The following is a 15,937-nucleotide window of genomic DNA, read 5'->3' as shown; positions in this document are numbered from 1 at the left end:
TTTGAGCATACTTTTTTATTATTTATTGTCTTTCATATTGTGTTGTGCTTGTTTTTTTTAAGAGGAGTTTTTTATTGAGAAACTGGTCTTAAGGTAAGTTATTTCTGTTTTAAGTTTTCTTTTATTGTTGTAGTAATATTTTAGTTTGTTTAATCTCTTTTAGCTGTGGGTGCTTCCAACATGTCGGCTGCCCGTGCCGGCATGCGGAGGCACCACAGCACTCGATTCCTGTTTTTAAAAAAAGATGGTAAGTTAATGGAAATGTCTAGGTTGGATTTTTCAAGGAAAATGATGCAAAAACTTCTAGGTTTTAACCCTGCTGATTTAAATTGCATTCTAACCCTGCCTTTTAATAAAGGCTTTGATGTGAGTTTTAAAAATGCAGCACTGTTAAATGACATCTGGCAGCGCTTTGACACACACAAGACCCAGTTTTCCATGTTTAAAGTTGAGAAACTAACTGATAACACACAAAAAATGGTTATCGTTAGAATGTTCAATGAGACTGTGAATGGAGAAGATATTTGTATATGGCTGGGTAGATTTTGCACTGTAAGGGGCCAGGCTATGAAGGTTTATGATGAAGACGGCATTTGGAATTGTTCCTGGAGGGTCCCCATTAAGCAATGGGAAGACCCCCAGGGCTTCCAAGGTCTGAGGCATTTACCACAAATGATAGTTCTGGGAGAAAACAGGGGCTACATCCATTACCAGGGAATGCCCAAACTCTGCCGGCGTTGTGGGGAGTTTGGACATCTTGTCGAAGCATGCCAGAAAGTGTTTTGTAACAAGTGTAGAGAAATTGGACATTCCTTTGAAGAATGTCCAAATGGCAGAAGGTGTAATCTTTGTGGAGACCTGTCTCATCTTTACAGAGATTGCCCCAAATCGTTTGCCAACAAAGTTAACTCACACAAAATGGCAGTTGAGGAGCAAATGCAACAAGTTAACGAGGATGCGGGGCCAAATTCAAATCTCCCGCCAAACCCTGTGGTTGGTGGAGAGAAAGTGGACGATAGAGGCAAGGAGAGAGTGGGGGCGGAGCAAATTTCAAACTTCCCGCCAAACCATACTATTGGAGATGAAAAGGAGGAGATGGAACTCCATCAATCCCTAATAGAGAAAGAAACGGGGTCAGATGAACAGAGCAAGGATGGGGATAGTGAACAAGACAACCAAGAACAGGAAAAGGTAGTGGAGGAGAAACGAGAGATAGAGGTAAGTAATGATCTTCCAGGAGTTATACTGAGAGGGAAAAAAAGGATTGCCCGATCTCCCATTGAGGAGATAAATGAGAAAAGAGATCGAATGGGATGGCAATCAGATTCCTCCTCATCAGAGGATCTGAACCGGCTTTTCCCACTCAGTTCCCCAAACGAAATATCCTTTTTGTCAATAGATCTCCAAACATCAACCCCTAGAGCTAGCTCAGGGGGGAAACAGCTTCAATCTCCGGATTCCCCAAATAGGGAAAAAAAGGAAAAGCTGGTTTCACAAGATACAGATATCTTTTTTAATTGAAATTTTATTTATTTTTGTCTTCTAAAATGTTGTATTTATCCCTTTTAACTGTTTTTATCATGACACTCACACTCTCTACCTTAAATGTAAGAAATGTGAGGTCACAGTTGAGAGCTCAAACGGTTTTATCCTTTTTACAAACCCAAAATAGCGATATCCTGCTTTTACAAGAATGTGCTTTACCTTTTATGTCCAATTATAGGAGATGTGAAGAACAATGGCCTCATATATCTGTGTGGAGTGGATCAAATTTTAACAGAGCAGATGGAGTAGCCATTTTAATTAAAAATCCTCAGCTCTTGGTGAAGGGTAGCACAGTGGTGAGAGATGGGAGAGCTCTTTTAATAAATCTGTCCTTTTTAGGACATGATTTTAATATTTTAAATATGTATGCCTTCACAGATAAAAATGAAAGGAACGACCTTTTAGAAGACGTGCAGTCCCACCTTTTAGGCAAGACCCCATTTATTTTAGCAGGGGATTTTAATTGCATCTTAAGTAAAAATGATAGAAAAGGAGAGAGAGGGGATTTTAAAATGGATAAAACGTCAATTTTACTACAGAACATTATAAAGGATTTTAAATTGACTGACTGTTTTAGAACCATGCATCCTGGGGAAAAAGGATTCACCTGGTTTAGTGGTGATGGCACTAAAGCCTCCCGTATAGATTATATCTTTACGCGAGACCTTACACCAGTAGATGCTAAACTAACACCTGTTTTCTTTTCAGACCACGTTATGCTTTCTTGCACCCTTTCTTCTCCCACAGGTGTGACGAAAGGTGGTGGGATTTGGAAGTTGAACTGCAGTACAGCAGTACAGCCAATGGCAGACTTTACAAGACTTTTATGATTCACGAGCACAGTGGTGGGAGATGGTAAAGGGAAAGACCAAGACCTTTTTTAGATGGGCAGGGAAAAAGAAAAAATTAAAGGAAAAAAGACGAATGGTGGGACTGCAAAAGAGGCTACAACGTTACTTTTATCTTCTTAGTCTGGGTTTTGATTTTAACGAAGAAATTAAGGACGTTAAGAAAGAAATGTCAGAATTAGCAGAGGTCAAAAGTAGAGGTGTTATCTTCAGGAGCAAAGAAAGGGAAATAGAAGAAGGCGAGAAATGCACAAGATACTTTTTTAAGAAAGTCATGGACGGAGGTAGAGCAATATTTAAACTGAGAAATAAAGAAGGAGAAACAGTGACCGACACAAAGGGTATTTTATCAGTAGTAGAAAGCTTTTATGAAGAACTCTATGAAGAAGAGGCAAGTGACAATAGTATTTTAAGTGAAATTTTAACAAGCATAGAGAAAACAGTAAAAGAAAATACCAGTCTGACAAAAGACTTCAACATTTCTGAGATAGACAAAAGTGTTAAAAAATTCAAAAAAGGGAAAACTCCTGGAGTTGATGGACTTCCTCTTGAATTTTATTTGACCTTTCGGGACATTTTAAGACAAGACTTACTGGCGGTTTTTAATGACTTTGAAAAGATCGACCAGCTCCCTGACAGTTTTAGGATAGGAATAATGACCCTACTACACAAAAAAGATGACAAGACCGACCTAAAAAACTGGCGTCCTATAACCCTTTTAAACTTTGATTGTAAACTTTTTAGTAAACTTTTAACAACACGAATGTCAACAGTTTTAGCAGATCTGATCCACCCGGATCAAGCCTGCGCTGTCCCTGGGAGAAAGATCACAGACAGCCTCATACTGATAAGAGACGCCATCTGTTATGCGAGAGACAGAAATATTCGGCTGATAGTTTTAAATTTAGACTTTGAAAAAGCATTTGACCGAGTCTCGCACCACTACTTGTTTCAAGTTTTGGAAAAAATGGGGTTTCCCAGGAGGTTTTTAGCTTGGGTGGGATTGCTGTATAAAGATATAACCAGCAAAATCCTAGTCAACGGGAATCTTTTAAAAGCGATAGATATACGCAGCGGGGTCCGTCAGGGCTGTCCGTTATCTCCTCTCCTGTATGTGGCTTGTATCGAACCCTTAGCGCAGGTATTGAGAAGGGATAAATGGATCAATGGACTGACTATACCCGGGACAGGAAGACTGACTGCAAAGACCGTTTTATATATGGATGATGTCAACCTTTTATGTACTGACGTTTTATCAACAGAGAGGACAATGGACCTGACAGACTGGTTTGGGAAAGCATCGGGAGCCAGACTGAACCGAGATAAAACACAGGCACAGTTTTACGGTCCCTGGAAACCTAGCGAGCTTACTGGACTGGACACTACTTTTAAAAAGACAGAGTTAAAAATATTGGGCATTAAATTTGACAGAGAAGGGGGAGGGAGTGGAAACTGGCATGACGTGTTGGTTAAAGTGCGGAAAAAACTAGGTTTCTGGGGACTGAGACGTTTGACATTTGAAGGAAAGGTTTTAATCATAAAAGCTGTGATTTTACCCCTGGTTTTATTGTTGTGTTCTGTTTTATTTCCACCCAGACTCTTTCTTGCATCCCTGGAACGTGCAATGTTTTATTTTTTGTGGGGGTCCAAGTGGGAGAGACTTAAAAGAGCAACCATGAAGAAAGCACCCCAAAATGGAGGAAAAGGAGTGCCAGACCCCTACTTGTTTTTAGGAGCTTTTTATACTGCACTACATATAAAACATGCCCGAACCCCATCCAAACAAGACAAAACAGCAGCCATGACCCGGTTTTGGATGGGGTCCTACTTAAGAACTCAAAACATTTTACAGATTGACTTGACAACACCTTTGACGTTGCCTTTGACCAACCCCCAGCATACACCCACATAAAGAAGTTTTTAAAGAAATTCAATTTGGAAAAAGAAAGTGTGACCGTTTTAACTAATCATCGCTCCATACTCTCTCTTGTGCAGGAATGGGAACAAGTGTGTCCAGTGCGCGGGCTCACTCTAGGTGAAGCCCAAAAAGTTTGGCGGAATGTATCCCACTCAGCTCTTCACAACCGACACCGAGACTTGGCTTGGATGGCTGCCCATGAGATCCTCCCGGTCAGGGCCGTGATAAACTCCCGAGGCATGTCAAAGAACCCCATCTGCCCACGGCCCGGATGTGGCGCACCCGAGACCGTGAAGCACGCCTTCTGGGAGTGCAGCGCTGTGAGGGACCTGTGGGCAACAGCTGGCCCACAGCAATTCCGTGCCTGCCAGTAGGGGGGGTCCTAGACTACCCAATGGGAAGAGGAGGGGTGAGCCAAGAAGAAATGCCAGCAAAAACACCCCCTAAGCTATGGCTCACCATCATCTGCATCAAAGACGCCATATGGACCTCAAGAAACCTACTGGTAGGGAAGCGCATGCAGGGGTCCCTCCACGCCACCATCCAGCTGGCTAAATCAAGGCTGCAGGAGTACACCGCATGTCGCCATTCGGATGTGGAGGGTCAGAGCTTCACGGGAAAGGTCCCCATAGCCACGAGCCCTGGCTGCCGGTAGATGCCCCCAAACACCTGAAGTGGGGCAGCGGCACCACGGTTTAAGAGGATCTCCTCTGAGCCAGAAGGGTCAAGTCTCTGGGACTATTTTTGAAGAACAGAGTTAATGGTTTAACCTCTTATTTTTTTTAAAGGACATACCCGTTTTTGTACAACAGAAGAGAAACATTTTAAACCTGTCTTTCGATTTTAATAACACTGTTTTTTTAACACTACAGATACACAACACAAACAAACACTCCACACAAAATGTTTTTATTTTTGTATCAACTTATTTAACAGTTGTTTTGAAAAAAAAAAAAAAAAGTCTCCAAAGCAACCAATGTACTATGTTTTTTAACAAAAAAAATGTGTGCATGTAACCAGAGATTATTGTGACAATAAAACATTTTCGAAAAAAAAAATCTGTTCTTATCAGTTTAATATCTGATACGTCCCCCATCCGGGGACTACATATTAAATGGATTTTTAGATCACGGAGCTGGAGCCGGGGCTTGCTCCGTCCACTCCAAGCATCGGCCTGGTATTGCAGTGTCTCCAGGAACGGTGTGCTTTCCCTTTTTGGGGATTGCCGTTTATTGTGTCGAATAGCAGAACAAGGAATGAGATCTGCCATGCTGTGGTGTATTGTGAACTTTTTTCCTGATGCGCCCTCCTGGGGTCTTGGACTCTTCCACGAACGATGCACCCACCTGAGGTCTTTCACAGACGAGGTGATGCATCGAATCAGGTGTGTTTGGTTAAAGAGAGTCATCTAAAACCGGCGTTGGGAAGCACCGGCTCATGAGCTTGGCAGTTTCCAGGCCAGTAACGGAAGGCACCCGTCCTTCCTTTCCTGGAGGGGGGCTAACCGTTGGTGTGGATGATAGAGACGCAAATCGTACCTCTGGCTGACCGCCTGGGCCTTCATACTTACCTGGCAGGGGAGACACCATGATCAAGAAGGCGGTTCACCCAGGGCGAGGCTTGCCCATTGCACTCCGGGCCATGCTGATCCCTGCAGTTTCCCCAAATGCGGGAATCTCGACTGCATAATTTATGGTAGTGGGGGATTGCGTTCGCGCTCTCCCCTGAAATTGTTGGTGAAACAAAGCAGAAGAGGTTTTTTCCAGGTTTTTTTTTTTTTGCTCTTTAGAATGGGGAGTTCTGTCACATGCGAGGTATGTGTTGTGCGCCTGTGAAACACAGTCAGTTACGCTCTTGAAAAATCGGACCCTGGTGGGTGGTTCAGTTCGAATATAGCACAGACCTTACTTTGAAAGTCGATTGGACTGACTGCAGCCTAGCTGTAGCTGTCTCCATGTTGTTTGGTTGTCCTTTTTCAATTGGTATTAATTTTGTTGTCGCTTACAGCGCCAACGAGTGGCCTGTCGCAGCTCCCTTTTTCACCTTGCTTCTGACTGAGCCCCTGCACAGGTGTGCCGATTTGGGTGAAGGGATCTCATTCCTTCCTGGAGTTATATCCATTCGAGCCATCTTAGACAAGCCACCTTAGCACGTTTTGAGGTCCCCTCGCCAAGGTGAATGGAAATTTCCACTTTTTTTGGGATGATTATTGACAGGCAGACTCCAGAGAAGCTTTCTGTGCTGCTTTGGGTGGGACTGGGCCAAATACCTGGCGCTAGGTTGCAAAAGAAGGTTTTCGACAAAATCCCAAATACCCGAAAATTCCGTCAGAGCAACGAGCCAATCTGAGACCTGCGTCTGGTTCGGCTCGAGCCAAGGATTCCCATGACATAAGGCATGTGGCTCTGCGACGAACCGTTTGGGAGTTACGAGCGATGCCGTACTTTCCGTCGCTGCAGTGCCAGCGTCAGGCCGAGCGTGACGAGGCCCGGTGACGTTGTAGACAGGGGAGGGTACTACCATCCCCCAGCGTTTTTAGGTCCCCCAGACTTACCAAAGCCGAGATGGGCATCGCCGTGTCCGGCTTCCTCCCCGCTGCGTCTTAGCGGCATCGCTTCTCGGCCTTTTGGCTAAGATCACGTATCTTGTCGGACGGTTGAGACTGCGATCGCCTCTTGGAGGTTTCCTGACTCGAGATCTTTTTATATCTTGAGTCACACAACTTTGAGAGGTACATTGAACTCTGCTGCTTCGGGCTCCAACAAGTTTTAAGGTAAGGTCTTTTAATTATTTATTTGATTATTTATTATTGTATTTATTGTTGTTTTAAGTTTTTAGGCTGTTGGTGCCTCCGCACGCCGGCACGGGCAGCCGACATGATGGATTTATTGTTGTTTTAAGTTTTTAGGCTGTTGGTGCCTCCATCATGTCGGCTGCCCGTGCCGGCGTGCGGAGGCACCACAGCGTGCGTTTTTTATTCAGGCAGGTTGAGGGGAAGCTCCTTGGAATGTCCCGTATGGACTTTTCCAGGAAGCTGATCCAAAAGACCTTAGCTTTTAGATCTGACGACCTGAATTGTTTGATGACTCTGCCCTTAAACAAAGAATTTGATGTCAGTTTTAAAACCGCTTCCCTGCTTAATGACTTTTGGCAAAGGTTTGATTCAGTTAAAGCCCAGTTCTCCATGTTCACTGTCGAGAAACTTTCTGATTACACACTTAAAACTGTGATTGTCAGGATGTTTAATGAAACAGTGACTGGAGATGATATTTGTGTTTGGTTGGGTAGATTTTGCACTGTTCGAGGCCAGCCTGTCAAAGTGTTAGATGAAGATGGCATTTGGACATGCTCCTGGCGAATTCCCATTAAACAATGGGAAGACGCTGGGGGCTACCAGGGCCTGAAACATCTGCCTTCCATGATTGTGCTCGGAGAGAACAGAGGCTACATACATTATCAAGGAATGCCCAAACTCTGCAGGAAGTGTTGCAGGTTTGGTCATCTCGCTGAAGCATGCCAGGAGTTAGTATGTGGGAAGTGTAGAGAAATTGGTCACAGTTTTGATGATTGTCCCAATGGCAGATGATGCAATCTTTGTAGAGAAACAAACCACCTCTACAGAGACTGCCCTAAAAGTTTTGCCAACAAGCTCAAAATGGCCGCCCCACATGGGCAACAAACGAATGAACAAAGGAAAGAGGAGGCGGTCCCTGAGGTTTTGGCGGGAATTTCAAATTCCCAGCCGGCCTCAGAAATTGGGCAGGAAGGAGGAAGTGGGACGGCTACAGGGGCGGAGGCAACGGAACAGGAAATGGTCATGGAAGGAGAGGAAAGTGAGGAAAAAACAAATTCCTCACTAGTAACAGTTTCGGATGGGGTGCAGGAATCTACCGGGAGTGAGACAGAGTGTTCACTCCCTAACGCTCAGGTGCAAAAAAGACCTGCGGGGTCTCCTCTGATTGTAACGGAGGAGAAAAAATCTAGGGCAGCATATAAGCTTGATAGTTCTGATTCGGTAGATCTGGAGCGCATGTTGCCCCTAGAATCCCCCAATGAGGTTTCCTTTTTGCACATTAAGCTAACAGCATCGTCGCCAAAGGAGCCACAAGAGGTTTCCTCTGTGGCCTCTGAAGCGACAGGCATTTGCCCTCCTGATCCCAGCTCGTCTGAGGAAAAGGAAAGGCAAATGCAACAAGATATAACATGATTTTAATAATATCTTTGTAGTCTTTTTACTGTCTTCTGTTTTAAATGTCTTATACCTTTTTAACCCTACTGCTCATGGCCCTCACCATCTCTACTATCAATGTAAGAAGTGTGAGGTCCACCATTAGAGCACAGAGTATTTTGTCCCTTTTAAAATCTTTTAAGTCAGATTTGTTTTTATTACAAGAGTGTTCTCTGCCCTTTTTAACTAGGTACAAGAAAATGGAGGAGCTATGGTCCGCAGGAGCCTCCATATGGAGCGGTTCAAATTTTAACAAAAATGACAGAGTTGCGGTTTTAATTAATAATCCTAACATCTTGGTGAAGGGCAGCACTGTGGTGAGGCAAGGCCGGGCACTTTTAGTAAATCTGACCTTTTTAGACAGGGATTTTAATGTTCTTAATGTATATGGTTTTACAGAAAAGAATGAAAGATATGAGCTTTTAGAAGACTTGCAACCCCACATGCTAGGTAGGGCCCCCCTAATGGTAGCAGGGGATTTTAATTGTGTTTTATCCAAAACAGACAGGAAAAGGGTAGGGGAGGATTTTAGAGTGGACAAAACGTCGGTTTTATTGCAGGGTTTAGTCAGAGATTTTAATTTAGTCGACTGTTTTAAAGTTTTGCATCAAAGAGAGGAGGGCTTCACCTGGTTCAGTGGTGATGGTACCAAAGCCTCTCGAATCGACTATGTTTTTACAAGGGACTGCCCGCCGACCGATGCTACATTAACCCTCCTCTTTTTCTCTGATCACATGATGCTGTCTTGCACCCTTTCACTGCCCATGGGTGTGACGGTAGGGGGAGGGCTGTGGAAGCTGAACTGTTCCCTGTTGGAAGACAAGGATATAGTTTTAGAATATAGGGAACAGTTCAGCCAATGGCAGAACCTCCAAGACTTTTACGATACACGTGCACAGTGGTGGGAGATGGTAAAGGACCGGACAAGACAGTTTTTTAGAAAGATAGGGAAAGAAAAGAAGAGTAGGGAAAAGAAACGCATGTTGGGGTTCCAGAAAAGACTACAAAGGTATTTTAATCTTTTAAATAATGGTTTTGATTTTAACGAGGAAATTCAGGAAGTAAAAAAAGAAATGTCAGTTTTAGCCAATATAGAAAGTAAAGGGGTCCTTTTAAGAAGTAAAGAGAGAGAAATAGAACAAGGCGAAAAGTGTACCAGATATTTTTTTAAGAAAATAATAACAAGGGGTGGGGGGTTAACCAGGGTTAAAACAGGGGATAGGGAGGTTAACACAACAAAAGAGATTTTAGAGGATGTGGAAAAATTTTATGGGGCATTATATAGTTTTAAAAAGGCACACTTTGACACTGCAAAAGAAGTTTTAAATTTTATTGAGGAAAGGGTTGACTGTCAAAATGAGATTTTAACCCAAGATTTTAACATCTTAGAAATCCAAAAAGCTCTTGGAGGTTTTAAGAAGGGGAAGTCCCCAGGAGTGGATGGACTTCCCCTAGAGTTTTATCTAACATTTTGGGACATTTTAGGACAAGAGCTTTTGACAGTTTTTAAAGAGTTTGAGACCCTCGACAGACTTCCAGACAGTTTTAGAATAGGGATAGTTTCTTTACTTCACAAAAAGGTGACCGGACTGACTTAAAAAACTGGAGACCCATAACACTTTTAAATTTTGATTATAAACTTTTTAGCAAAATTTTAGCAACACGCATGTCAATGGCTTTAGAGGACGTGATTCACCCGGATCAAGCTTGTTCTGTGCCCGGAAGAAAGATAACAGACAGCCTAGTGCTGATCAGAGACGCCATCTGTTATGCGAGAGACAGAAATATTCGGCTAGTAGTCCTAAATTTAGACTTTGAAAAAGCATTTGACCGAGTCTCGCACCAGTACCTTTTTCAGGTACTGCAAAAAATGGGTTTTCCAAAGAGGTTTGTAGCCTGGGTGGGACTGCTGTACAAGGGACTAGTCAGCAAATTCCTTGTAAACGGGCATCTTTCCAAAACTGTGAACATACACAGTGGTGTCCGTCAGGGATGTCCTTTATCTCCTCTCCTGTTTGTGGCTTGTATCGAGCCACTGGCACAGATCTTGAGAAAGGATAAATGGATCAAAGGACTGGACGTTCCTGGGACGGGTGGACTGACAGCGACTTGTGCCTTATACATGGACGATGTTACTCTTTTAACCACAGACATTTTATCTATACGAAGAGCACTGGACTTGACTGACTGGTACGGTCGGGCCTCGGGCGCCAAACTCAATAGAAACAAGTCTGAGGCCCAGCTCTTCGGGCCGTGGGGGGACGTGGACACAGGAGGACTTGATTTGGTTTTTAAAGACAACGATTTTAAAATTTTAGGTGTTAAATTTGATAAAGAGGGTGGAGGACGGGAAAGCTGGACTGACTTGCTAGGGAAAGTTAGGAAAAGACTAGAGTTTTGGGGACTAAGACAGTTGACGATTGAAGGTAAAATTTTAATTTTTAAATCTGTGATTTTACCTCTGATTTTACTTGTTTGTTCTGTTTTTAGCCCCCCTCGGCAGTTCCTGGTGAAACTGGAGAGGGCGGTGTTTTACTTCCTGTGGGGGTCCAAGTGGGAGCGCCTGAAGAGGGAGACAGTCAAGAAAAGGCCAGAGAACGGTGGAAAAGGCCTCCCAGACCCCCACCTGTTTTTAGGCAGCTGCTTCACCGCCCTGCACATCAGTTATGCCATGACCCCATCCAAAGAAAACAAGACGGCTGCAATGGCGCGATTTTGGATGGGGTCTTACCTAAGAACTTTGAAAATTTTACCAGTAGATTTGAAAACCCCAGTGTCTTTTAACTTGCCTAAAGAGTACAGTTTTATAAAAAAGTTTTTAAAGAAATACCTTTTAGAGAGGGAAGATGTCACCATTTTAACTAAACACAAGTCTCTCATTTCTGTTGTGCAGGACCGGGAACCGGTGAGTCCAGTTCCGGGCCTCACACTAAGTGAGGCCAAACAAGTTTGGCGGAATGCGGCTCACCCTGCTCTCCAGAAAAGGCACAAGGACTTATCGTGGATGGTGGCTCATGAGATCCTCCCGGTCAGGGCGGTTATGCACTCCAGAGGCATGGCCAAAAACCCCATCTGCCCTCGGTCCGGCTGCAATTCCCCGGAGACCGTCCACCACCTGCTCTGGGACTGCAGCACTGCGCGGGTCCTGTGGGCCAAGACCGGCCCCCTGTATTTCCCGTGCCTACCAGCAGGTGGGGCCCAGTTCGGGTACCAGCTTGCCATCCTTGGGGTGGGCCGGGGCTTGAAGGACTTGACGGCACAGAAATTTACCTCGCTCTAGCTCACCCTCAACGTCATCAAGGATGCCATCTGGGCCACCAGAAACCTGCTGGTGGGGAAGCGCGTTACGGTAACCCTCCATGCATGCGAGCTAAAGGTAACATCAATGCTGCAGGGGTACCGGACGACGATATTCGGACGGGGGGGCCGGGGTCGCACAGAGAGGGTCCCGGCAGGCACCGACCCTGGCTGCCCGTAGATGCACCCTCACCATTCTGGCTACGGGAACAGCGGGCCAGCGGGCCGGAGGAGAGGGGATCTCCGCTGAGCCCGTAAAGTAGCATCTCATGTCCCTGTTCTGGAGAGTGGGGTGAAGACCGACTTGATAAGGACTCACCCCCGGTCTTGCACAACAGATGTTTTTTTTTATTGGTTTTTATCCAATAAATTGGTTTTTATTGTGTTTTATCAATAAAATTGGTTTTATTAACATGCATATGAGGCTTGTTTGCTTTTTTAAATATGTATTTTACTTTTGAAACCAATCGCACCTTTTAAACACACCCCAAATATGGCCTTTTAAAAACAAGCAAAACACTGTGGTTTTAATCAAATGTTTTTTAACAATGATTGTTTCTTTCATTTTACCATGTGTATTTATTATATATTATATGGCTTGTTTTAATGTGTGCTTGAAAAGAAAAATGTGTGTGAAAGTAAAAATGCAAGTGGAAAAAATGTAACTCGTGACAATAAAACTTTTTTGAAAGAAAAAAAATCTGTTCTTATCAGTTTAATATCTGATACGTCCCCCATCCGGGGACTACATATTAAATGGATTTTTAGATCACGGAGCTGGAGCCGGGGCTTGCTCCGTCCACTCCAAGGATCGGCCTGGTATTGCAGTTTCTCCAGGAACGGTGTGCTTTCCCTTTTTGGGGATTGCCGTTTATTGTGTCGAATAGCAGAACAAGGAATGAGATCTGCCATGCTGTGGTGTATTGCGAACTTTTTTCCTGATGCGCCCTCCTGGGGTCTTGGACTCTTCCACGAACGATGCACCCACCTGAGGTCTTTCACAGACGAGGTGATGCATCGAATCAGGTGTGTTTGGTTAAAGAGAGTCATCTAAAACCGGCGTTGGGAAGCACCGGCCCATGAGCTTGGCAGTTTCCAGGCCAGTAATGGAAGGCACCCGTCCTTCCTTTCCTGGAGGGGGGCTAACCGTTGGTGTGGACGGTAGAGACGCAAATCGTACCTCTGGCTGACCGCCTGGGCCTTCATACTAACCTGGCAGGGGAGACACCATGATCAAGAAGGCGGTTCACCCAGGGCGAGGCTTGCCCATTGCACTCCGGCCATGCTGACCCCTGCGAATTCCCCAAATGCGGGAATCTCGACTGCATAATTTATGGTAGTGGGGGACTGCGTTCGTGCTCTCCCCTGAAATTGTTGGTGAAACAAAGCAGAAGGTTTTTTCCAGGTTTTTTTTTTTTTTGCGTTTCAGAATGGGGAGTTCTGTCACATGCGAGGTATGTGTTGTGCGCCTGTGAAACAACGCTTTCACCGATTTTTACGCTCTTGAAAAATCGGACCCTGGTGGGTGGTTCAGTTCGAATATAGCACAGACCTTACTTTGAAAGTCCATTGGACTGACTGCAGCCTAGCTGTAGCTGTCTCCATGTTGTTTGGTTGTCCTTTTTCAATTGGTATTAATTTTGTTGTCGCTTACAGCGCCACCGAGTGGCCTGTCGCAGCGCCCTTTTTCACCTTGCTTCTGACTGAGCCCCTGCACAGGTGTGCCGATTTGGGTGAAGGGATCTCATTCCTTCCTGGAGTTATAGCCATTCGAGCCATCTCGGACACGCCACGTTAGCACGTTTTGAGGTCCCCTCGCCAAGGTGAATGGAAATTTCCACTTTTTTGGGATGATTATTGACAGGCAGACTCCAGAGAAGCTTTCTGTGCTGCTTTGGGTGGGACTGGGCCAAATACCTGGCGCTAGGTTGCAAAAGAAGGTTTTCGACAAAATCCCAAATACCCGAAAATTTTGTCAGAGCGACGAGCCAATCTGAGACCTGCGTCTGGTTCGGCTCGAGCCAAGGATTCCCATTACATAAGGCACGTGGCTCTGCGACGAACCGTTTGGGAGTTACGAGCGATGCCGTACTTTCCGTCGCTGCAGTGCCAGCGTCAGGCCGAGCGTGACGAGTCCCGGTGACGTTGCACACAGGGGAGGGTACTACCATCCCCCAGCATTTTTAGGTCCCCCAGACTTACCAAAGCCGAGATGGGCATCGCCGTGTCCGGCTTCCTGCCCGCTGCGTCTTAGCGGCATCGCTTCTCGGCCTTTTGGCTAAGATCACGTACCTTGTCAGACGGTTTAGACTGCGATCGCCTCTTGGAGGTTTCCTGACTCGAGATCTTTTTATATCTTGAGTCACACAACTTCGAGAGGTACATTGAACTCTGCTGCTTCGGGCTCCAACACGTTTTAAGGTAAGGTCTTTTAATTAATTATTTGGTTATTTATTATTGTATTTATTGTTGTTTTAAGTTTCTAGGCTGTTGGTGCCTCCATCATGTCGGCTGCCCGTGCCGGCGTGCGGAGGCACCACAGCGTGCGCTTTTGTTTTAAAGAGGTGAATGGCAAGCTCCTAGGGATGTCACGTCATGACTTCTCCAGAAAGTCCTTTTTTTTTGGAGCGTCCATTCAGGTATAAGTTTGAGGGCTCATGTACGTGGGTTAAGGGGACCTGCGCGCTGACCCCAAAAAATTTTTGACGGACGCGGCGTCGATGTCTGCCGGACCGCGCCGGCCCACGGGAGACCCCTGACCGGCGCAGGAGGATCTGGACCCCCGAGGGGCCCCGCGGAAGCCCACCCAGATTTGAGGCCCCTACATGCCATTCAGCACTTCTCCACAGGGTGGCGCACGGAGCAGTACACCTCAGGTTTAAAACAGTGGCATTTACCCGAATGGGGGGTGTACGATTTTTTTGCCCACGAAACCTATATTTGTCCATTTGACCTTTAAAGTTACAGAATGACCACGGAACCGATGCGGACCCCCGTCGGACCCCCAACCCGGGTCCCACGAACCCATTATTTGTCCATTTGACCATTATATTCACACAATGACTGCGGATCATCTGCAGACCCCTTGCGGACCCCCACCCTGGGTCCCACGAACCCCGTATATGTCCATTTGACCATTATATTCACACAATGACTGCGGATCATCTGCGGACCACTTGCGGACCCCCACCCTGGGTCCCACGAACCCACTATTTGTCCATTTGACCATTATGTTCACACAATGACTGCGGATCATCTGCGGACCACTTGCGGACCCCCACCCTGGGTCCCACGAACCCACTATTTGTCCATTTGACCATTATATTCACGGAATGACCACGGATCACATCCGGAACATTTGCGGACATATCCAAAATTGTGGTGAATGTTAACCAAAATGTCACAGACTTTGCCAAGCTGTAACTCCGCCAAAACGGGGCCAAACTGCACCAAACTCGGGTCAGAGTAAGAACTCCAGAAGGCCTACCGAACACCGCTGCCCCCCCATCCATAACTACCCGGGGGCGGAGTTATGGCTCCCCACATTTTTGATAGTCAAATGGAAGGAAGAGTTCTAGCGACTTGAAACTTGGTGACTTGATAGCCCTCGAAGGGCCCTCTCTGAAGCCACCTCCCCCAAGTCGATAGACCCCCGGGGGCCAGAGATATGGACCCGCAAATGCAAAAAGTCCCAAAATTTGACCGGCCATAACTCACTCGGAAAGAAGGGAAACAACACCAAACTCTGGTCAAAATTAGACCTTTGGGAGCTCTATCCGACGACACCAGCCCCATGTTCCTATGACCCCGGGCGTCCGAGTTACGGCCCCCCAAAATGTGGGATTTGAACCGTTATAACTCAGGAACCGGACCACCCAGGAACTCGAGGGTGGTCGCATACGGTAGGTAATTTCAGCCCCGGGGTCCACCGCTTCGCGGAGATATTAGCAAGAAAATAGTACCATCCACCCCCCTCGCACCTACTCATCCATGCCGGCCAGGGTGCACCCTCCCCGGCTAGAGAAGGCAGCTCGAGGGGGTTGGAAGTCGGAAGAAATTTTTTTTTATGAGGCCTAGAGAAAACAGTTGTACTGTACTCAG

The 15,937-nt window shown here is 45.8% G+C and overlaps 2 non-coding genes and 2 pseudogenes across 2 annotated transcripts; all 4 read left to right on the top strand.

The window, feature by feature from the left end:
* The first annotated feature begins 5,348 nt into the window (after window positions 1-5,348).
* Window positions 5,349-5,522, top strand: LOC132129849 (U2 spliceosomal RNA; annotated as a pseudogene).
* Window positions 5,523-5,873: 351 nt separating this feature from the next.
* LOC132129836 (U1 spliceosomal RNA) lies at window positions 5,874-6,038 on the top strand. The gene has a single exon (XR_009428610.1). It is a non-coding gene; the product is annotated as a U1 spliceosomal RNA (small nuclear RNA).
* Window positions 6,039-12,512: 6,474 nt separating this feature from the next.
* On the top strand, window positions 12,513-12,689 carry LOC132129856 (U2 spliceosomal RNA; annotated as a pseudogene).
* Window positions 12,690-13,040: 351 nt separating this feature from the next.
* On the top strand, window positions 13,041-13,204 carry LOC132129835 (U1 spliceosomal RNA). The gene has a single exon (XR_009428609.1). It is a non-coding gene; the product is annotated as a U1 spliceosomal RNA (small nuclear RNA).
* The last annotated feature ends 2,733 nt before the right edge of the window (window positions 13,205-15,937 follow it).

Source organism: Carassius carassius, chromosome 46, assembly GCF_963082965.1.
Source record: "Carassius carassius chromosome 46, fCarCar2.1, whole genome shotgun sequence".
NCBI classification, from domain to species: Eukaryota; Metazoa; Chordata; class Actinopteri; order Cypriniformes; family Cyprinidae; genus Carassius; species Carassius carassius.
This window is presented reverse-complemented; position numbering and strand designations above follow the sequence as displayed.